This window comes from Misgurnus anguillicaudatus, unplaced genomic scaffold (genome assembly GCF_027580225.2).
Source record: "Misgurnus anguillicaudatus unplaced genomic scaffold, ASM2758022v2 HiC_scaffold_29, whole genome shotgun sequence".
NCBI lineage: Eukaryota > Metazoa > Chordata > Actinopteri > Cypriniformes > Cobitidae > Misgurnus > Misgurnus anguillicaudatus.
In genome coordinates this window covers 8,957,851-8,981,145 of record NW_027395279.1, presented here as the reverse complement: position 1 = coordinate 8,981,145, position 23,295 = coordinate 8,957,851, and the positions used below count along the sequence as shown (strand labels likewise).

Here is a 23,295-nt window from a genome sequence, read left to right as displayed (position 1 = left end):
AACCTTGATTATTCTGGTTAGTCACATTGTACTTCTATTATTTTGAACATATATAAGCTTTTTAGGGAAAGATTGCAAAGAGATTTTATATTAGCACTAAATGTGAATCAAATCACTTTGTGCATCAATGCGTTTGTAGTGGAGATTAGGTGAGTATTGAAATATCAAAAAAAGAATGCAAGGAAAAATTATTCTGCTCCAATACTTGTACGTGGATATGACATAAATTCCTCCTGTGCCTCATAATCCTCTCCCAACATAAATTAAACTCCCTAAAAATGAATATCCAACACCATCATTTACAGGATCGTCTATAAAAAGGTCATGACATTTTAGTCACTTAACATTAGACAGTCTCTGCACCTAAGTATATTAAATTAGCTTTACATGTCATTACAATTTATGATTTTACATTTTTTGTTTCATTGGCAATTTGATTATAACTTAAAGACTAAAACATGTTTTACAGTATACGTAATAAAAATGTGCGCAATTAATGAATGTAATGAATGAACTGATGACATTCTATAGTTAAACGCTGCTATTTATTTAAAAATGTGAAGGAGACTGAGAGGAGTTTACAGAATAAAACCAGCTTTCGACACTACAAGTTACCACTCCTGCTGAAACAGGCTTGACTTACCCCACTGTCCCAGGTTTGACATATCTCCCATTCTGAAACCGAAAACTCAGAGTTTCCCTCATTTCAGGGAATACATACTCAGAGTTTTAACTTAACCTCCTTTCTGGGCCCACACTCTCGAGGTACTTTGATATGATACGTCACAAGGCAGGCTCGTTGATTCTGCAATCGGGCGCAGTTGCTCTCCACTGAATGCATTGACTAACTACACGATGGGAAAAGATACTGATGACACCGCTTAATGCTCATTGACCTGGGGATGTCAGCTGATGACTTCTTAATTCTAAAAACTCCACTACCTACAGTAGTTTTGATATTTTTTTCAACTTGTTATTGAATTATGACTTATATTTTTAATGACTTTTGTTCTAGTGTTGATATTTCACACAACAGAAAAGAATTTGCATTACCACTAGACTTATACATGCCAACATTTAATTTTCAGTAATGAACAGTTCACCTTCATTGATTCTCCTTATAAAGATCCTCATGTAAATGCATTTATTGGTATTGCAGTTGTATTTATTTTATCCGCCATAAAATACGCGAACACGATCTCTGCCTCTGCTGGCGTTTGTGGTCAACTGGACTGCGAGATTGGTAAAGTGTCCGACTTAAAAGCTTTTTTCACTCCTCCCCTCACTGCAGCCTACTCTCGTCTAAATTTTAGCCTAGTGACTTCGGCGGCAGGAAAGCAGCTCCAGGAAATGCTTTTGGACAGACTTCATAGGCAGCGTAATGGAATTAAAGGAATATTCTACTCATTTTCAATATTAAAATATGTTATTACCTTAACTAAGAATTGTTGATACATCCCTCTATCATCTGTGTGCGTGCACGTAAGCGCTGGAGCACGCTGCGACATTTCGATAGCATTTAGCTTAGCCCCTTTCATTTAATGGTACCAATCAGAGATAAAGTTAGAAGTGACCAAACACATCAACGTTTTTCCTATTTAAGATGAGTAGTTATACAAGCAAGTTTGGTGGTACAAAATAAAACGTAGCGCTTTTCTAAGTGGATTTAAAAGAGGAACTATATTTTATGGCGTAATAACACTTTTGGGAGTACTTCGACTCGCCTAAAAAGTCCGCTCCCCTTCTCACTCTCATAATGGGAGAGGGAGGGTGTTACTGCGCCGAGTCGAAGTACTCACAAAAGTGCTATTACGCCATACAGTTTTTCACTCCATTTTCTGGGAATCATGCAGAACAGCTACTGTGCCCACCACCTGGAAGACCTCAATCGTTATACCAATACCCAAAAAACCCCGCCCGTCAGAGCCCAACCACTTCCGTCCAGTTGCACTCACGCCCATAATAATGAAGTGCATGGAAAATATCATGCTTCAACTTATTCTGCAAACCGTCGGATCACAACTGGACCCCCACCAGTTTGCATACAGACTGAAACGGGGGACGGAAGATGCAGTGGCATGCCTCCTCCACTCCATCCTCCACCATCTCCAAACACCTAACAACTTTGCAGCAGTCCTATTCGTTGACTTCAGCTCTGCATTCAACACCATCCAGCGGCACCAGCTCATCAAGAAGCTCCAACACCTGGACATCATTCCACTATACATTCTTTGGATATACAATTTCCTCAGCAACAGACCACAGGGAGTTAAAGTTGGTACAGCTATATCATCAAACATTATTACCAACACTGGAGCTCCTCAGGGCTGCGTTCTCAGTCCATTTCTGTATAACCTCTACACAAATGATTGCAGCAGTACATCCCCTATCACCACATACTACAAATATGCGGACAACATAGCCATAGTAGGCCTACTTAGTGATAACAATTCCATCACAGCATACCAGCAGTCAATAACACAGTTTTCACATTGGTGTACCGACAACTACCTCCAATTAAACACTGACAAAACAAAGGAAATGGTCATACACACATCCAAAACACCACCTACACTCAATTGCACACTCATCAGAGGAAAAACAGTTGAACGGGTCAACAGTTTCAAATATCTTGGACTCACCATATACAATAAACTCAGCTTCAATGAACATGCAATTACCACACACAAACTTGCACAGCAAAGGCTTTATGTCATCCGCAAATTGAAATCACTATCTGTGGTCCCCCATCTCCTTTTACTACTCTATAAAAGCATCATCCAACCCATTCTAATGTACTGTTCCCCCTGTTTCTTCACCCTGCTTACTGTCACCAGTAGAAACAGACTCCTCAAAATCTCACACACAGCATCCAAGATAATCAACCTCCCCACCCCTTGCCTGTCAGAAATAAATGATCTAGCTATGACACGCCTGGCACGTGTCATAGTTAGCAGCCCGGACCACCCCTTAACCAATTCTTCACTTTACTCCCATCTGGCCGCAGATATAAGGTACTGAACTGGAAAAAGGCCCATTTCAAAAAAAGTTTTGTCCCTACAGCTATCATAGCACTAAATAAGAATATGTAGATTTCACTGGTATCACTGTGGGCTCTATCTTACACCTGGCGCAATGCAGTGCAATGCGCGACGTAAGTGTCTTTCACTAGTTTCCACCCTAATTTTCACGTTTAGCGCCGCAATGTTTAAATAGCAAATGCATTTGCGCCCCCTTTTGCGCCCATGGGCGTTCTGGTCTAAAAACGAGGTGTGTTCAGGCGCATTGTTGGCGCGTTGCTATTTTGAGGCAACTAAAATAGACTACGCCATTGACCAACAAAAACCTGGTCTAAAGTCAATGGCGCAATATGTTTTATGTTATTTAAAGAGCGCATTAGTAATATGCGCCTATAAACGGGAGGACAACGCGGGTTTGCTTATCACAAAGTACATGAATGCGCAGCAGCACAAAAATGCTTTTAAATATGAAAGATTAAAGCATTGAAGGACATAAATGAGGACTAATTATGAGACGTTAGAAAGCGCAAAGAGCTGCTTTACCTGCAGCCTGGTAAGTAATAAATGCTTTGCTTTAAACAAATGCATGTATTTTTAAATGTTTTTTTTAATGCTACCTCACGGATTTATTGTATTTAATGAATCTGTACCTGCGGATATGGTGAGATGAGAAACATTTTTAAGTATTGCTTAAAAAAACTCTTTGCTAAAAAAACGCTGTCCAAAGTGCTGAAACGTGAAGAGAGCCGTTTGTAAATTATTTTTCTCCTGTTTGTTACAAATAAAGTATTTTTAGAGTACAAACCTTATCTTACATACTTGTAAATTATTTTTTGATGATATTGCATAGCCATACATTTAAAGCAATTACAAGCCTGCTTTTTTACTTCCATGACTAAAAGAAAACGGGTTTTAAAGGTTTTAATAAAAAAAATAACAATTTCAATACACGTGAAAAACAACACAATTATTTAACATTAATCTTAAACTGGGGATCTTCTTCCTCCGCTTAGTTTTTCATTTTACAAAGTTCGTCATCTAGGGATTAGACATAGCGCCAGCGCAACTTGCTTTTAAAGGGGATGAGAGCTGAGACTCTCATTGGTTTACTGCACATTACGCCCAAAATACTCCCATTACAATAGGACCAACCCCTTTCGACCATGCGCTCGGCGCACAAACCATTTTTCCCGTCGTTAAATTAGCAAAAGTGGATTCGGACACGCCCATTTAGACGTTGCGCTGTGCGCTTTAGACAATGCGCTTAGATCGTTAAAATAGGGCCCTGTATATAGCCCATGCCATGTTTATTCTTGTCTAGATGTCTATGTTAACCATATGTTTTTCTGTACTATAGATGTGAGGATGGGTTATTTGTTATCTGTCATGTGTGGGAAGAGGGTTTATTTGTTATCTGTTGTATAAGTGGGAATAAGGGTTTATTTGTCATCTGCTGTATAAGGGTGTATTAGTTGTAATGTATGCTGTCCTGTACAACCTGACTGTGTGAAAACAATTATCCCTCTGGGAACAATAAAGAATCTAATCTAATCTATAGTCACATGACTTTGGTGTTTCGAATCACTTCATCACGTGACATGGGTGTTCCGAATCACATTTCGGAGCAGTGTTTCGAAACATCTACGCTTCGGGATCTCAAAACGTCAGTTTCGCAGTAGCCATCCCGATAGATAGATAGATATAGAAAGATAAGATAAGATAAGATAAGATAAGATAAGATAAGATAAGATAAGATAAGATAAGATAAGATAAGATAAGATAAGATAAGATAAGATAAGATAAGATAAGATAAGATAAGATAAGATAACCCCATTTAAAATGAGTTTGTCGTTTCATTTGGCTGTGTAATTAAAGGGACCATTTAAAATGTCAGCCAAAAAAAAAATCAATTCATACTCCACGCTCCAAACAGATGGGGGCAGTATACCTCCAGAAAGCGAGTTGGTCTATTTTAATTTAGCAGCTGCTAATTTAGCAGCATATATCAAGTTTAATTTACATTAGCAACTAAGTAAGTTATCATTAGTCACACCAAAAAAAAAAAAACATTCGGGTCTCATTAAAATTGCAATGTTTTCCGCTACGTTTCGTGCATCCATTTGGTGTTAATTTTCATCGAAGACATTTCAAGCTTCTTAGCTAATGTTACATTTTAGCATCAGCTTGGTAGATAACGGGTGAAAACCGGATCGGATCCGTGGGTAGAGCTAACTATTAAACGCTAACAGCTAAGGATGCGCGATAATTTGCATGCGATAGTCATTGCGCTTCTCGTCAGTGAAGCCGGTTTCTTGATTAAAAGTGAATCGCCATCAGCTGCTTTCAGATGGAGCCACACTTACTGCACAAAGCCGTAGTTCATGTACAAGCTGAGCATAGGTTATCCCAAGGCCTATTATAAGTGAACTTCTAGCGAAATACTAACAGCATCTTACTTACCAATCGAAAAGAAATGTTGTCATTTCGGAGTCGAACCTCATTTCTTTCATGTCCATTAGTTGTCTCCAGCGATGAAAAGCAGTGCCAGTATTTACTCTGGTTCGGTTCCTTTATTTATCAGATTTTATTTGTGATTCCGAGCGTGTTGTTCCCTGCAGCGAATGGTTATGGTAGTGGTAAATGTCTCTTGCTTCAGTCATTCTTCCGCTCTCTTCCCTGAACTGAAATGCGTCCGAAAACCCTATTGCAAGGCTGGAAGGCATCAAGGCATGTCCGAATCCATGGCTGTCTGAATTGCATTTCTCTGAGCTGCCTTCATGCCTCTTAAGTCAACAAGTCAGCTGCCTTAGTTTTCGGACACAGCGGTAGTAAAGGGCTGTACTCCCACACATGCGACTTATTCGTGTATTGCAGTTTGGCTGGCGGTTATGTACGTGGCCCGCATACCGCCTCCCATGGTCAAAACTGGTATTACGACACCTGTCAGGCTGTAGCTAGAAATTCAGAATATCATCTCTGCAGCACTATACCTTGTCATTTTTTTAATTACATCTTTGCCCTTATTTCATCTCATTCTTTTGATTTGATTTTTTAAAATCTTTTACCTCAATTATTACAAATGGCACCTTTAACCTTTTTACTGCTCCATAAACGTTTCATGCCAAATCACTACATTTCCTTGTTAAAGTGTAGGTACAAGATTTTGTTCTTTTCCAAAACGGGATAAGCGCCAGAGCCTATTTTTGGCCTAAACGCGATTTATCCTCTCGACCAATCAGAATTCGGTGAGCGTTCTACACAATCCAATGGCAGCGCTCTGAACAGATGTTTGTTTGTGTGATTCATTCCTCAAAATGAGTGCTTTAAACCAGGGTTGGAGTGGGGCTCATTTTCAGCCCTGAAGTTTTTTTTTTGCCTTAGACCGGCCCACTTTAGTTCATGCGTGACTATTAAAATAATATCATTACACCCTCAGTAGTATAAGTCTGCAGTAGTGCACTGTTCTCTGCAGCCTTGCAATTCATTGTATTTTTCAAATATATCATTTCCTATTCAGTGCAAATGCAGTAGCATAAACAATTATAATTTTTGCCATAATCATGCAGCCCTACAATAAGACATTTTAAAGGCGGAATGCACGATGTTTGAAAGCCAATGTTGATATTTGAAATCACCTAAACAAACACGCCCCTACCCCAATAGAACCTGGACCTTCTGTTGATAGACTCGCCCCACACATACGCAACTCCGCAAGGATGTCGGTTAGTAGACACGCTCCTTACTGCTGATTGGCTATAGGTGTGTTTTGGTAGTCGGCCCGTCTCCTTTTCCAAAGCGTTTTTCAAACATCGTGGAATCCGCCTTTAATACTCAAGTAAACTTATTCAAAAAGTAAAGGAAACAAATGTGTTTGTGTTTTCCCCTATATTTATATTTCTAAAAATGGTGGGTCTTGAGATTACCTGTTGGGTTGATAAAGTTTGGAAACCCCTGATATACAATACACAAGCAAGATTTATCAAGTAGCCTATGCATTGGAAACAAATGGAAAAATCTGTATGTTATTTTTTTAAGTACTTAAATTGTGTCTATTGCCAAATAACGTAGGCTAAGGTAGCTCTACATTTTGTTAAAAAAAAAAAGGAAACATAATGGAACATATTTTTGAAACTTTTTTTTCAATAAACTTTTGCGTTCTCCGACACTACCTTAACGCTACGTCGTTCTTAAGTTGTACCTTAAGCTGTACCTTATCGCTAATACGTGTTTTCCGAAAAGTTCTTAGTTACGTATCACTTCTGTAAGTCGTTCGTTCGGAAGGTTGGTCTGGAGCACTCATTTTATAGACTTGAAGGAACAGTACAAATTAAGAGAGAAATGTTTTCCTGCACTTTTTCAGTTTTCCAACACTAGCAGTTTCATTTTACCTGTTTGTGTTTATGAATGATATTGATCATGATCTTTTACCAGTGCAACTTGAAGCACAGAAGAGGGTGTTCAACATTTACATCCAGACCAAAGCCGTTTCTCAATACCAAGTACACCAAACTCGGACTTGTGTCCTTCGTAGTTCGAACTTGCAAGTTCAGACTCGGAAGAACGAACTCCTGACGCGAAATGCATTCTGGGAAACTTCGCTGTCATAAGTGCACACAAGTCTCCTCTGATGCATCCCCGATAAAATGGACGGATCAAGAACACATCCGGGGATTTTATGTGAACTTGGGCTTGATGCGAACTTTGAATTGGAACAGTACTTGGGCCGCGACTGATGACGTTTCACAAGTCCACAAGAACGCAAGTACAGACGAGAACGCATATTGAGAAACGGCTAAAGTCTGGTCTGGAGCACTCTTAGCTATACCTTATCCCACATGACTCCACTAGGGGCCATCACTTTCATAAAAACTTACATTGCAGTCTATATAACTAAATATTTGTAAAAAAAAATGCAATACACTCCGTGTTTAATTAGGCAAATATTTTTATATTTAAAGAATAAAACATTTACATAATTAGACATCATTACATTGATGGTTGTTAGCTTTTTAATTATGTTTTCCAAAGGGACATCAACTGCGAACTATTAAATGCTACAGGATTAAGAAACTATTTAAAAAATATATTTTGGGTGATGGAGTTGGTGAAACTGGCAGCTATACAGCGAATCCTACTATTTCATTTGTGCATTTCATATCCGTTAAATCTTAGTCTAACGACTAGTATTTTAGCTGCATAAATAAATCAGGTAAAATTACAAAAAATAATTATGATTATTAATGTTAATTAGACTTTGCATCAAAGTTTTTTAATGTTTTATAACTTTGAGGCAACTGCATGCCATATTCTTTATAAACATTCAAAATAAACTGGGCTGGGTTTCCCGATAACGATTGAACTTAGCACTTAAGAGCGCTTTCTATGAGCTACTAAACGAACATTCGTTGTTCATTTACGTGCGTTTCCCAAAGATGCACGTGAAACGATCGCTCGCAGCTGGGTTTTAAGTGCTACTTACGAGTCGCTCGTAGATCTACGATGATTTTCAAGTGCAACTTAAGTTACGAAGCTTGATTCGTACGACCGTTTTTACGATCTACTTAGCCTTTCTGTACGATGCTTTTGGGGAAACCCGGCCATGTGCACTTGATTACTGCTTGTATAGTCTCAACAAAATTTCCACATTAAAACTAATCAAAGCTAAAATCTAAAGCAATCATACTATATATTTATAGGCTATTATATAATATTTGATGTGTTATATTTAGACAGACAGGCTCCAGAAATGCGTCCATTAAGCTTTATCCGCATTGTTTACGCGCTGCTTGTGCATACAGTGTCCAAGCACAATAAACGCGTGAACTAATGAACAACAGCAGTTTGTTTTTATATACTTTAAGTGTAATGCACAGCCAAGTACTTGCACACATGGCCGTAGCCAGCTATGAGGTCACAGAGGTCCGGACCTCGGTAATTTTTTCATATAAAAAAATAAAATGTTAAGTTCTCTGAAGGACTAATTAGTTTTTCAAAAAGAATCCGCATATATAATTAAGTTTGGACAGTTTACTGTATAGTTTAGTGTAAAACGACTAAGATTGGTTTAAGCTGTGATGGCGCAGGTACAGAATTTGCATCCCATTGTTGCCAGATCCTCTTTAGACGTAGTGTTTTAGCAATTAATGTGACACTTTGACATTATCTATAAAGTGATTGTTTGTTGTAGGTTAGTATTAGAGATTTCTCTGATTTATTTCTGAAATACAAGGTTTGGACGAACTTTGTTTTTTAAGGCCAATTATTTTTGCTTGTCTTTCGTACTAATATCTGGCAACATGGAAACTGAAAGTTATCGAGACGCATAATTCAGCGCGAGCAGGTTATTGCTGATACTACATTCGGTAAGATAAAAGCAATAATCATCATAATTGTGTCTGTAAGAGTATCAACAGTATCAACAACACTATCGAAAAACAGAAAATAACTCTTGTACAAAGATGTAGAAGAATTGGGTTTAAATAAAATATGCCAAATACGTTAAAACACGTAGCGTAAAACGGTAAAGCTAATCTCAACAAAACATAAGCATTAAGAATTCTGTTATTTAATTTAATTTAGAAGTTAACCTTTAACAAAGTCATGCTGAAAACAATAAGAGCACTAAACACGTTCTTGTTTAAAATCTTGTAACGTTTTTTGTTATATAATATTGCTTATTAAAATGATTACAAAAATAAACATTGTTGCATGAAAAAGTAATAAATAATCCAGCAGTCCCAGTCCATCCCCCAAAACAGAGAGTGTGTACCCAAAGTGTAAAAAGGTTAAGACAGAATATTTTAGATCCCAGGTAAAAATCAAGTATGCGTAATGTACTTAAAACACTTAAATACTAGCAAGTACATTTGTAAGTTATGTAAAGTTATGCTACAAATTATTAAAAGTAAAGTTGTACTTGAGCAGTACTTCAGTTTACCTGAAAAAGTAAGAATACCAGTACCAACTAGATTTGTATTGAAATAAATTATGTCTCAAAATAACACTTAGATGTTCTTAACTTAATTTTAAGAAGTACCAAAAACAAATGTGATATATAGGCCACAAAATGAGTGCACGAAAATAGTACATTTACTAAGTGTACTTAAAAAGTGTATTTTATTTAAGCAGGGCTCTAGAGTGCGACCAATTTGGTCGCACATGCGACCTAATTTCTCAATGGTGCGACTTAAAAAAATATCAGGTCGCACTGGTGCAACCCAGGAGTTCGAGGGAAAAAGCCATGGTCCAGATCTACGTGTGTGTACGTTTAAAAATGCGTGTGCGCTCCAGTCAGAGAGAGAGAGAGAGAGAGAGAGAGAGAGAGAGAGAGAGAGAGAGAGAGAGACGCTGATGATAAGAGAAGAGGAAAAGAACGATTGACAACTTTTTCGTTAAGAATGTTAAGTTGCCTGATCCGTCCGAAGATCACAACCAATGCTCTGACATCAACCTCCCGTCACATCAGGTCCGAACCCGAAGACGGAATTAGGTAATGAGCCTCTTACAATCGAGTCAGAGCCAAAGCATAATTCTTTTGAAGAAAATTATTTGAACGTAACCCAACAGCAATGTCGCGTTCCGTGCGCCAAATGTATAGAAAAAAGCCAGGAGTCAGGACCGCTGTTTTCTTCATAATCTTATTTCCAAATCTAATCCTATAAACTTTTCGGTGTTTGCTGTATCGCTATCACCGCCCTGCCAGACTGTCTTAAATAGAGAAATAAGTTCATTCCTTGATTTGCGTTGTTGATTCATTTATAAATAATTCCCCCAAGGGTTTAGTTTATGCGCAAAAGGCATTAAAATGAATAGAACGTGATGATTACATCTTTCTTTTGTGAAAAAATAATAAAATAAATAAGCCTACATGAAATGTGTTTAACTTAAATATTAGCAAATTAACAAAACGAATTCAAAAGTAGCCTAGCCTATATGAGTTTATTTATTGTGTGACCCGCTCCAAATCCGATGCAGCACAAAAAACTTTTTTATGCAATCTCATCACGCATTTCATGCCATCACCGGCGCGGGTTTACGCAGGGCAGCGAGAAAAATACATTAAACTTTAAACATTTAACATTCTACTTGAGTTTTTTTGGACATCCCTTTGGAATCACTGCAATCATATCATCAATTTAAAAGGTGTAAATATAAGCGCAGCGCTTATGAGTGTTCAAACACTGCTGACCGCTCAGCTGTCAATCTCTGCCGACCCTCACAAAGTTTCACATTAAATGTTAATATATTTGTCCAGTCATTGTCCTGTGCTTATTTCTGTCAATGTTCTGCATGAAGATCTTTAAAGGTTTCTACTTACTTCACGATTTGCGGTGCAGCCGGTCGCAGTCTTTATGTAAAACGGGCGGGTATGAAATAAATTGATGCTGATGTCGGATAATGGGTCAAGTGTTATTTTAATCGCGCGGATGCGGGTTATCAAACAGGACTGTGCATGACTCGTATAAGGAAAATTATAAAATAGCCTACATGTTTATATTCTGTATTAAACCACCATAACTTGCGGTGTTAAAGGGACAGTTACCCCAAAAATGACAATTCTGTCAGCATTAACTCTCCCTCATTTTGTTACAAACCTGTATAAATGTATTTGTTCTGATAAACACGAAGCAAGATATTTTGAGGAATGTTAATAACCAAACCAAGCACGAGCCCCATTCACTTCTAGGGAAAAAAAATACTATGGAAGTGAATGGGGCTCATGAATGGTTTGGTTACAAACATTCCTCAAAATATTTTCATTCATGTTTACCAGAACAAAGACATTTATACAGGTTTGTAACCACATCAGAGTGAGTAAATTATGACAGAATTTTCATTTTTGGGTGAACTATAAATCCGATGCAGCCCACAGGATTCATTGTTACATCTATAACATCTATGACATCGCAAAAGCTGTTTTAGGCAAATAACCCTCCTATATATCAAACCTTTTATTTATTATACAAATAATCATGTTACTAGATCAGGGCCCGGTTCCACAAAACGTTCTTATCGCTAAGTAGTTCTTAACCTATTCCTTAACCTCTCTTTTAACTCTATGGCACGATTCCCAAAACGTTCGTATGCTAAGTATATCTTCTGTAAGTCACACTTTCGTAAGGTTGGTCTGGACCATTCGTAAGCTCTCTCTTAGCGTTGTTTGAAGGCAAAACGCTATAGAAATCAGCGCAGCGCAGTACAAGTCAATCTATGGTATGCTGACAATGATTTTATGTTATGGACATTTTAAGACTTAAAAATAAAATATATTTGCAATGGATACAGGGCTATTTATGAAGTTGACTTTATTTGGTATCAGACCTAATGAATCAAAGACGGCGCCGGTGTTTGTTCCCCATCGAAGTCTGTTCCCTCTATGTTTATAGCGTTTACATTTATAATTTATTTAGAAAGATTAAAGATTTGAATTTGGTTATACTAAAAAGAAATACTATCATGTATTCTATTATACAAATTATTAAATATTTCATATTTGACAGTTTTATGTCTTTTAACATAAAGGGCCCTATCTTGCACCCAGCGCAATTGACTTTGTCAGTGACGCATGTATCATTTCGTATTTTGCACTGGCGCACAGCGGGTTTTTCCCTCCACAGACGCACGTCGGCAAACTAGGGAATGAACTTGCGCTCCCTGGGCGGTTCAGCGCAAAAAAGGAGGCGTGCTCCGGCGCAAACCATCTCTTATGCTATTTTGCAGTTTCAAAAAACAATTGCGCTACTAACCAAAAAAAAAAAAACTAGTCTAAAGTCAGTGGCGCGTTGCGCGTGGTTCATTATGCTATTTTAAGGGCGCATGCTTGACCATAATGTATAGCGTGCACAACGCGCATTTCTTATCTAATCTACACAGATGCAACAGTTATTTTTGCAAATCATAAATTGTTACAATAAAAAATATAAGATAAGGGAAATCATTAAATCAAATTGTTACAATAAAAAATATTAATACATGAGATAAGGGAAATCATTGTGGTGAGCATTGTGGTGATAGTTTTTATTTATTTTGTGTGGCAGCGTTAAACAATTATCATGCAAATAACGATAAAATATTTTCATATGTTTGTTGTGTGGCTGTATTACGTTTATTTTATCTAAATAATAATTAAAATGTTTTCATAAGAAACCTTTATGTATGTGAACTTGATTTGTAAGTGTACTTTGGGGTTGGACCTTGCTTGCGTTTCTTGTGTCCGATTTCAAAGCCCCCAAACCCTTTCAGCGAAGGTGGACGCAGCGATGTCCTCCTGTGTGCCCGGCGTGCCCGATTTATGCTGGCAAGCTTGGGATCCCCCCGTCTCTTGACATCATTGTAGCGCTTGGCGCAGCTGATGAGACACTTGTGGCTATTTCCTCTCACGCCTGTTTAACCGACGCTGATTCGGGTGGGTTTCTCCCATCCTCATACAAAACAACTTCTCTGTCTTTGACTGCTCTTACAAGAACGTCGGTCTCCTCGGCTGTGAACCGCTCCTGGCGTGCGCCTGTCAAATCCGTCATAATAATAGCAACCCGCCATGGAACTTGCGCCCTTGCGTTTAAAGGGAATGTTGGATAGCGTTCTGATTGGTTTATTTGACGTTACGCCCAAACCACACCTATGAATAATGAACCTACTTCAGACCAACCCCTTATTGATTTGCGCCCGGCGCAAGACTTATTTCTCCCGCCGGGAAAATAGCAACAGCGCCCAAGATCCGCCCACAAAGTCACTTGCGCTTTGCGCTTCGGACTTGTGTTTCAGATCGTTAAAATAGGGCCCATAGCCTGTCTTTTTCCTTTTTTCTCTCTCTACTGTTTGTTTTAAAACTGTTATGTTTCCATATATAATAAATATATATTATACATATAATATGATTCATACTGTAAAAATAATTGACTTACAAATACAATCAAAAACAATCAAGATACATTACATTAATGCACACACATCTCAGTAGCCATTAAAACTTTCAATGTATATAAAGAATAATGTGATAAAAACGCGATAAAAACACTACACTAAAGGGAAACACAGGGGGAACAGACTTCCACACAACAGCGATAACCCCGTAACCGTTTAGTCCATGCCGATTTTTTTCATTCGGCAACACTTTAAACCTTTTTACAATTTGCCTGACGTGGCCAAATTACAAAAATTGCCTCCCAAGACAACCCATTATGGAGCTGCTGGATCTTCTCAGACCATATTCTCTATCTGACTCTCTCTGTTTATTGTAGATAGGTTGTTTTGTATTGATGATTTTTATTGGATGATTAGCGAGGGATACCCGGTTCGTCTACCCGTATTACTGACAATTTGATAATTTAATTAATAGTCTATATTTTACGGATAACAAAACTATGTTAAAATAAATGTTACTGGAATAATTTGAGTAATGTTCCATTTGTATAGAGCGTGTTGTCTTTCTTAACGCCGTAATGCACCTTCACGTGAAGTGGAAAATCGATCCCTGAGAGATCGATCGCAAATAATTCAGCACCTTCACTTGGGACAGCGACATTGTTACGTCGAACTTAGAGGCAACACTTCGGGGAACACACTTAGGAACACAAACAACTTTGGTAAGATATACCTTTCCGAGTCTTCTTAGCGCGCTAAGAGTGAACGTTATCGGGGAAACGGGCCCTGGTTCTTATATTTGCTTAAAAGGCCCAAGGGTATTGTCTGAATTCGGCAAAAGTGCTTTCTCTTCCTATGCTCCTCGGGCTTGGAATGAATTGCAGAATGTTCTTAATTTAAATGCACTTCCAACTCTAAGCACTTTTAAACGTCTTTTACAAAATGTTTTAATGGATACTTGCAATTCTTTTAATTGATTTGCATTCTTGTTTTAGATAATTCATTTTGTGATTGTTGTAAATTGTGTGTTGTCTTATTGTATTCTTTTTGTATGAAACTAATGTTCCGTCGTCTTGACCAGGTCTCACTGGAAGAAGAGATAGAAATATGTCAATGTGATTTTCCTGGCTAAATAAAGGAAATAATAATGACTATGAAATAAATATGAATTGTAAATCCTTTTCCTTTTAGAGGCTGTAGGCTGCAAGCACTCACAGCAGCCCCATTCGTGTGTTTGCAGGCGAGAGATGTCCCCACTGCTTTATGCACAAGTTGATTGTGTCCCGAGTCCCAACCACTTATTGGAAAAATTCTTGCATTAGGGTTCATTAACATCTAAAGCGCATGGAATACGTAGAACGTGCCGCTTTCTTCTGCTTTTCAAAGCGCTTACTTGTGAACATGAGTTTTGTTTCAGACGCGTCTATTTGAGTGCGCTTGCCGGCCGCGCGTCTATAGACTTGAGCGTGTCTTGATACAAAGTGGGGCAGCAACCTTCATCCCGGTGGCATGACAACACTGGCCCTCGTGGCCAAAAAAAAACTGACCAGGCCACCGGGAATCCTCCCGGTTCTCCCTATGGCCAATCCGGGCCTGCTTTAAACGGTGTCTGTAAACACTTTTGATGGCAATTTTAATGGCAACCTGAGGTAGAAAACACTTACTGGACAAAGCAAATAACAAAAAACAACAACAACAAAAAGAAGGTTCGTCACTCGGGTGGCGCGTTAATACATGCGGATAATTGTCATGTTAATCATCCGGAGAAGGTACCCGTTTGCAAGGCGATCTTCATCAAAGTGTTTGGTAAGTACAACTTTTGCTTCAGAATTGGCTCGTTTAATACCGTTTTGTAGGTTTGTCCTTCGCGATAACGTTTTTTTCCCTGTGAAGTAGCCTGCTAATGTAACATAAAAAGTACTGCGTTCTCCGATAACGTTGTCTCATAGCGCGCTACGAAGACTCAAAAGGTACACCTTAACTGCAGGTATACATTTCCTACGTGTGTTCTCCGAACTATACCTTAGGATGTTGCTTAAGGTAAACCTTCTTTAGTTCGTGTCACGGTTAATACATGTCATGTCTTGCCTCTGTTCTGATTGTTGTCACCGGGACATTCATTGATTAATTACCTGCCTCATCACACCTGTTTGTCATTTAGTCTGTCTGTATATACCCCTGTCTTCTGTTTGCTCACTGCTGGATCATTGTCATTACTTCTCTGTCTGTTCCTGTTTGAATTACCTGTTCGTTGTTTTACTCCTCGTGTTTTGTTTCTCATTCTGTTTGTTAATAAATATTATTTATTCATCTGAACTTCACACATGCATCCTGATTCCTGTACCCACTGTGACAGAATGATCCAGCCATCAAAGGACACAGCGAATTCGCAGAGAAGTGCTTCCCCATATATTTTTTTTGAGGGGGAGTACTGGACATCGGGCCCCGCAAGCTTCAAAGCCCCGATGTTCCTTGGAGCTAACCGAGACAGAATGCTCGGAACTCCAGGCTTGGCTCAAATTGGCTGTCACCACGCCCAATTCTTTCCTCGGGATGGTTGTCGCTACACGTGAGCATGATCCTGTGAGGGTCGAAGCGTTTGAGTCGGTTGCCCTGCTGGTCGAGTCATCTACGCCGATTCCTGGGAGGTCCACCGCCGTGCTCGATTCGGGGCTCAGAGCGGACGCCACGCCCGATTATTTCCCTGGGGTGATCGCCACCGTGTACGAGCCCGTTTCCCCGAGATGGTGGGAGGTGACTTCCAGGGGGATCGGATCCCTGTCGATTCCCAGGAGGGTCGAGTCATCTGCCTCGGTTCCCGAGATGGTCGCTCCGGGCTTTCCGGCTTCGTCTCGGCTTCCTGCCCTGCCGGTTTCACCCAGGCTCCTTGCACTGCCGGGTTCGCCCCGGCTTTCTGCCCTGCTGGCTTCATTCCGGCTCCATGCCCTGCCGGCTTCGCCCCGGCTTCCGCTGGCTCCACCTTGGCCTCCAAGCCCTTCGTCCCTCCCCCAGGTCCTCCCTTCCAGACTTTTGTTTGTTTATGTTTGAGTGTCTGGGAGCCACTTCTTAAGTGGGGGGTAATGTCACGGTTAATCCGTGTCATGTCTTGCCTCTGTTCTGATTATCATCACCTGGACAGACATTGATTTATTACCTGTCTCATCACACCTGTGTGTCATTTAGTCTGTCTGTATATATACCCCTGTCTTCTGTTTGATCACTGTTGGATCATTGTCATTACTTCTCTGTCTGTTTCTGTTTGAATTACCTGTTCGTTGTTTTACTCCTCGTGTTTTGTTTCTTGTCATCATTAAATGTTATTTATTTATCCCGAACTCTGCAATTGTGTCCTGCTTCCTGATTTCATGTTCCCGGTCGTGACAGTTCGACCTTAGCGGGTGCTGTCCATGGTGGAGGTGCTGAATAGGTTGATATTGATTGCTCGACAATCAATTATTCACTTCATGTAATAGGTGTATAGGCGTTATGAGATGGCGGTGTTCTTTATTAAAGAAACATTTTAGAAATAGTTCAAGTTCAATTCATTAGGAATATCTGGTTAAAATATTTCAAATTGAAAACAACTAAACTCAACCTTCTGTATTTTATATCAAACCCGTGCAAACCCCGCAACTTTATTTCCAAACGTATTATGTATAAATTGCTCCAATGCATGCGCTATGCCTTCACTTGAAATGATAATTTATAAAAGGGGTTCCCAATAAGTGCATTGCACAGGGGAACAAAATGGGTCATGCAAGTCACTTGGCTTGGCTGTGCATTACACTTAAAATATCTAAAAACAAACTGTTGTTGTTCATTAATTCACGCGTTTGTGCTTGGAAACTGGATGCGCAAGCAGTGTGGTTACAATGCGGATAAAGCTTAAATGACTTATTTCTGGAGCCTGTCTGTCTACCTCAAATATAAAATATAAAAGTATATATTATATAATAAATAAATATATATTATGATTGCTTTGTTGACCTTAGATACAAGCAGTAAGTGAAGTATTTGCCAATGTTTGGTAACCCATACATGGAATGTGACCTCTGCATTTAACCCATCCAGTGAATAGTGAACACACAGTGGGCAGCTATCCCTGCAGGGCCTGGGGAGCAATTAGGGTTAAGGTGCCTTGCTCAAGGGCACCACAGTCTCAACCCACCGTTCGTGAGCCTCGAACCGGCAGCAATGCTCAGGTTACAAGCCCGGCACTCTAAAAAAACTTTGATGCAAAGTCGAATTAACATCAATAATCATAATTAAAATCAGAATAATATTAATTAATGTTAATTAATAATCAAAGAAAATCTGAGCTAAGAATGTTTCGGGGAATGCAGCCCTGATTAGTTCGATAGCCTACTGGCGTTTGATACATTGACTATGATAAGGCAACCCAGTATCACGAAATTGCGTGACTATTTCACGCATGGACCAGCGTGACAATGTCACGCTTTGCCGCGTTTGAGCGTGAGCATGTCACGCTTTCTGTTTGTGTCGCTGTCACGTATTGGTTACTCAACTTTTTTGTCCTAATTTCGGATAAGGAGCTATGGTAGATTGTGTGTAGTGCAAAAGTACAAAATGTGGCTAATGAACAATGCAGGGATATCTTCAAAGCTGTGCTTTTTTGATTGGAACAATACGAGCGTGTTGTTACATGTTATGTCATTGAGAGCAGGTCGAGGCGAGCTGTGCGTGCCTGCGTGTGTAGAACTACTAATGTCTTTGAGGTTAATAAAAACTGTGTGGAGAGAGAGAGAGAGAGAGAGAGAGAGAGAGAGAGAGAGAGAGAGAGATGTGAAATATGTTAAGCAAAAGAGGTTCCTATAACGCCCTGCTAAGGAGAAAACTAAAATGGTGGAGGGAGTAATAGCAAGTTAGTTATGTGTAATTCTGTTTATTTCATACCGGCTCCAATGTATATCACTATCTGAATAATTTACTTATTTGTTTTTTAAAGACAAACCATCAATTTATGGAAAAAAATGATGGATTCATAGGGCCCTATTTTAACGATCTAAGCGCATTGTCTAAAGCGCACAGCGCAACGTCTAAATGGGCGTGTCCGAATCCACTTTTGCTAATTTAACGACGGGAAAAATCGTTTTTGCGCCGAGCGCATGGTCGAAAAGGGTTGGTCCTATTGTAATGGGATTATTTTGGGCGTAACGTGCAGTAAACCAATGAGAGTCTCAGCTCTCATTCCCTTTAAAAGCAAGTTGCGCTGGCGCTATGTCTAATCCCTATTTAGATGACGAACTTTGTAAACTGAAAAACTAAGCGGAGGAAGAAGATCCCCAGTTTAAGATTAATGTTAAATAATTGTGTTGTTTTTCACTTGTATTGAAATTGTTATTTTTTTATTAAAACCTTTAAAACCCGTTATCTTTTAGTCATGGAAGTAAAAAGCAGGCTTGTAATTGCTTTAAATGTATAGCTATCCAATATCATCAAAACATAATTTACAAGTATGTAAGATAAGGTTTGTACTCTAAAAATACTTTATTTGTAACAAACAGGAGATAAAGAAATTACAAACGGCTCTCACGTTTCAGCACTTTGGACAGCGTTTTTTTTAGCAAAGAGTTTTTTAAGCATTACTTACAAATGTTTCTCATCTCGCCATATCCACAGTTACAGAGTCATCATACAATAAATCCGTGAGGTAGCATTAAAAAAAAAAAAACATTTAAAAACAGACGCATTTGTTTAAAGCAAAGCATTTATTTACTTATCAGGCTGCAGGTAAAGCAGCTCTTTGCACCTTCTAACGTCTCATAATCAGTCCTCATTTATAAATATGCCCAAGAGACTCAATAATAATCTCTTAAATTCAATCCTTTAATCTTTCATATTTAAAAGCATTTTTGTGCTGCTGCGCATTTATGTACTTTGTGATAAGCAAACCCGCGTTGTCCTCCCGTTTATAGGCGCATATTACTAATGCGCTCTTTAAATAACATAAAACACATTGCGCCATTGACTTTAGACCAGGTTTTTGTTGGTCAATTGCGTAGTCTATTTTAGTTACCTCAAAATAGCAACGCGCCAACAATGCGCCTGAACACACCTCGTTTTTCAGACCAGAACGCCCATGGGCGCAAAGGGGGCGCAAATGCATTTGCTATTTAAACAACGCGGCGCTAAACGTGAAAATTAGGGTGGAAACTACCGAAAGACACTTGCGTCGCGCATTGCGCTGCATTGCGCCGGGTGTAAGATAGAGCCCATAGCGTTTTGAAAATAAAATAAAATTAACTTTCAATTATAATCAACAATATCGTTGTTTGATTTAATAATTATTATTCAATATGTTCAGACTGAGCAAAAAACAACAACATTTTAACAGAATATTTACAAAATGTGTGGGTCTAGATAAAAATGTACTTTTTCTGAAAACTATTGAAATGGATTTATAGCGTTTTGGAAAAGACCTCTTCAGATGAGATATATAGAGAAGACATAAGACAGATAGATTTAGATAAGACAGATAGAATAGGGGAGAGTGGGGGCGAAAGTAACGTGGGACGAAAGCAACAAAGAGATTTCCTCCAAGCCCTGCCCTGATAACATTTGCATCCCAAACTATGAAAGCATTTTTAGCACACAACCCTTGACAGGGCTGACAAATATCGCGTTATTTACTCACTGTTTTCCACATGTAGGTCCAGAAAGTTGTTTAAAACCATAAGAAACTGCTAATACTGTTGAAAATTTATATTATTCTAATTTGATTTCATTTCAATTAAATAGTGTTCATATTGTTGAAAAAATATTTTATTTTCAACAATTTAAGTTTGTACTGTTGGTTGCTTTTGAAACATTTGATAAAACTGAAATTTAAAATAAAAATGTAATTTTATTATATTTTACAAAAATAAATTACAAAAAATGTTTGCAGTTACATATACGAGTTCATTGTCATGTATATTTTATACAAACCAGTGTAACACAAAAATCTTTCTTTTTCTGTTGTGTTACTTTTGACCCATATATGTGTTACTTTCATCACTGCTGTCAGGGTCAAAAGTAACAATTCACTACTTATGTTCAAAGTGAAATTATACAGAAGTCGTTTTACATTTGTTTAAAATTACACCTGATATTGATAAACCACACTTGTGAGTTATTGACTACAGCAGAAAATATATCTCTGTCTAGGCTATATCTATAAAAATGAAGTTTTTCTGAAAAATTTTACTTTCGCCCCTGCTCTCCCCTATAAGCTGGCAAAAACCGGCCATGCTTAGATCAATACGTTTTTAAGATTTACGTATATAGAATATACCGAACTTGAACCCACTGGAGGAAACTGCAACCTCACCCCATGTCGTCAATATTTGACGACACTTGACCATTCGTCAATATGTGACGCGGAGGGTATACCTTTCGTGTCATTTTTTGACGAACTGGGGACTTCAATACTATTACGTCCGTTGCATTCTCTTCTCCTATTTTCTTACCATTTTCGCGTCGGTTTAGGGTTAGATTTACATAATGACATCCCTACCCAAACCTAACTCTAACCCCAACGCCAGGTGACAACTGTTTCTAACCCCAACGCCAGGTGACAACTGTTTAATTTCGCGTACACTGTTTAATTTCGCGTACACTGTTTAATTTTGCGTAATCTAACCCTAAACCGACGCGAAAATGGTAAGAAAATAGGAGAAGAGAATGCAACGGACGTAATAGTATTGAAGTCCCCAGTTCGTCAAAAAATGACGCGAAAGGTATACCCTCCGCGTCACATATTGACGAATGGTCAAGTGTCGTCAAATATTGACGACATGGGGTGAGACTGTGTTACAACCTGAAAGTTAAAACGACGGTGAAGATCGAGTGCGAAAAAGGAAAGGAAGCGAACCTGTTTTTTAATAGAGAAGGGAAGAAAACCTTAAATATACTCTAATGCATGTTAATATGCTCGTTTTAATGCAAATAATTTACCTTAAAGTTTGAGATGCTGCTAACTTTACCCGAGATTTAGGATGCGCTGTACTCCACTTTCAGATAGTGATGTGACATCTGAAGCGAAGCTCCGGAGTTGTGTCGAGCAAAAATGGTGCGTTACAGGTGAAGCCCTGATTCGAGGCTTGTATCGTTTCTGTGAAAATCACGTGACCATGACAAACGAGGCCTCGGTTTCTGTTGAATACGTCATTGCTTCATTCTGAGTATCCCCTCCGGATAAAAAATGGTTCGAAACTCACGCCTCTTGTCGGTTTTACAGTACGTTTGCATTGATGTTGAAGTGTTGGTTGTAGTAGCGAGTAGTGGCGAGGTTGTAGTGAGTTTGTAGGATAGTTATCATTATATATCATAGCCTGTATTATATATTATATTATACTTAGTTTAGTAGATTATTAGGGCAAATTATACATAGCCTAGTCCAGTAGATCATTAGAGTAAATTAGCATATATCTAGTTCTAATACCTATAATACGTAATTATTTTGCTATATATATTATGATATATATAGCCTATAGTAGTAGTAGTTTTATTTTTTATATATAGTATTGCTGTTATTATTAATATTATTATAAGACTAGACTGTATTAGGGATAGCCTAGGAGGACTGAGGATCCATTGGGATATTGAAACAAAGAGAAGCTCCAATATCCCAATTTATATAAGCTGGCACTGACCTTCTTATGTTGTCCGGCATCATCAGTGCCCTGTAAAAGGGTGTTTTCTAAGGCTTGAGAGGTGCTTTCTAAAAAGAGAAACCGCCTCAATCCAAATACTGTTAAAAAACGTTTGTTTCTAAATAAAAACCAGTAAACACTTTTCCGTGTTGCAGTTTGCCGTTCAACACTTCCAGTCCCATAAGCATTGCACTATTGCACTCCCAGTTCAATAAGCATTGCACTATTGCATTCCCAGTCAGCACTGCACTCACAATAATTTATTTACACTCATTTGGGGCATTCACTGTTATCACTAACCCAAAGAACTACTGAATAGTTGAACACAAAGTTGTGTATGTGTGAGTTGTGTGTACATAGGTTAACACAAGCAGAGGAAAATACTTTTTTTAATACACAGGCCACACCATGACAGTTTGGTTGCTCAGAATGAATAGATTTGTGTGCAATATATTGCTTTCCACAGCAGGTGTCACTAGAGAGCACACTGTTTCATGAGGCTTCGGGTAAAGGAAACTTTTGGCGAACCAATGGGCTGGAAAGCCTCAGTGGTTCAGGAAGCCTCATTTGGCCATCACTACTTTCAGACACGTATGCACTTCCTCTCACCTGCGCATTTTTTTGTTATTGGGTGTGTCTCACCCTGTGTCTAAAATTCGTTCCCTAGCTCCCGAGGTCGGGAATCAGAAGGGCTCGGTCCGAAATGGCGCACTTCATGTGGACTTTCGAGCTGTTCCTCAATGTCAAGGATACTTCCT

The 23,295-nt window shown here is 38.8% G+C and overlaps 1 protein-coding gene across 2 annotated transcripts in view; it reads right to left on the bottom strand.

Annotated features, from left to right (window-relative positions):
• LOC141362784 (uncharacterized) overlaps nucleotides 1-22,004 on the bottom strand; it is a 51,974-nt gene extending 29,970 nt beyond the window's left edge. The window contains exon 1 of one of the 2 annotated variants that reach the window (XM_073865027.1): nucleotides 21,840-22,004. The gene's annotated coding sequence lies outside the window, so the exon portion shown is untranslated. The remainder of the gene's footprint in view (nucleotides 1-21,839) is intronic. The other variant, XM_073865026.1, reaches the window with a different exon arrangement.
• Between the last annotated feature and the right edge of the window lie 1,291 nt (nucleotides 22,005-23,295).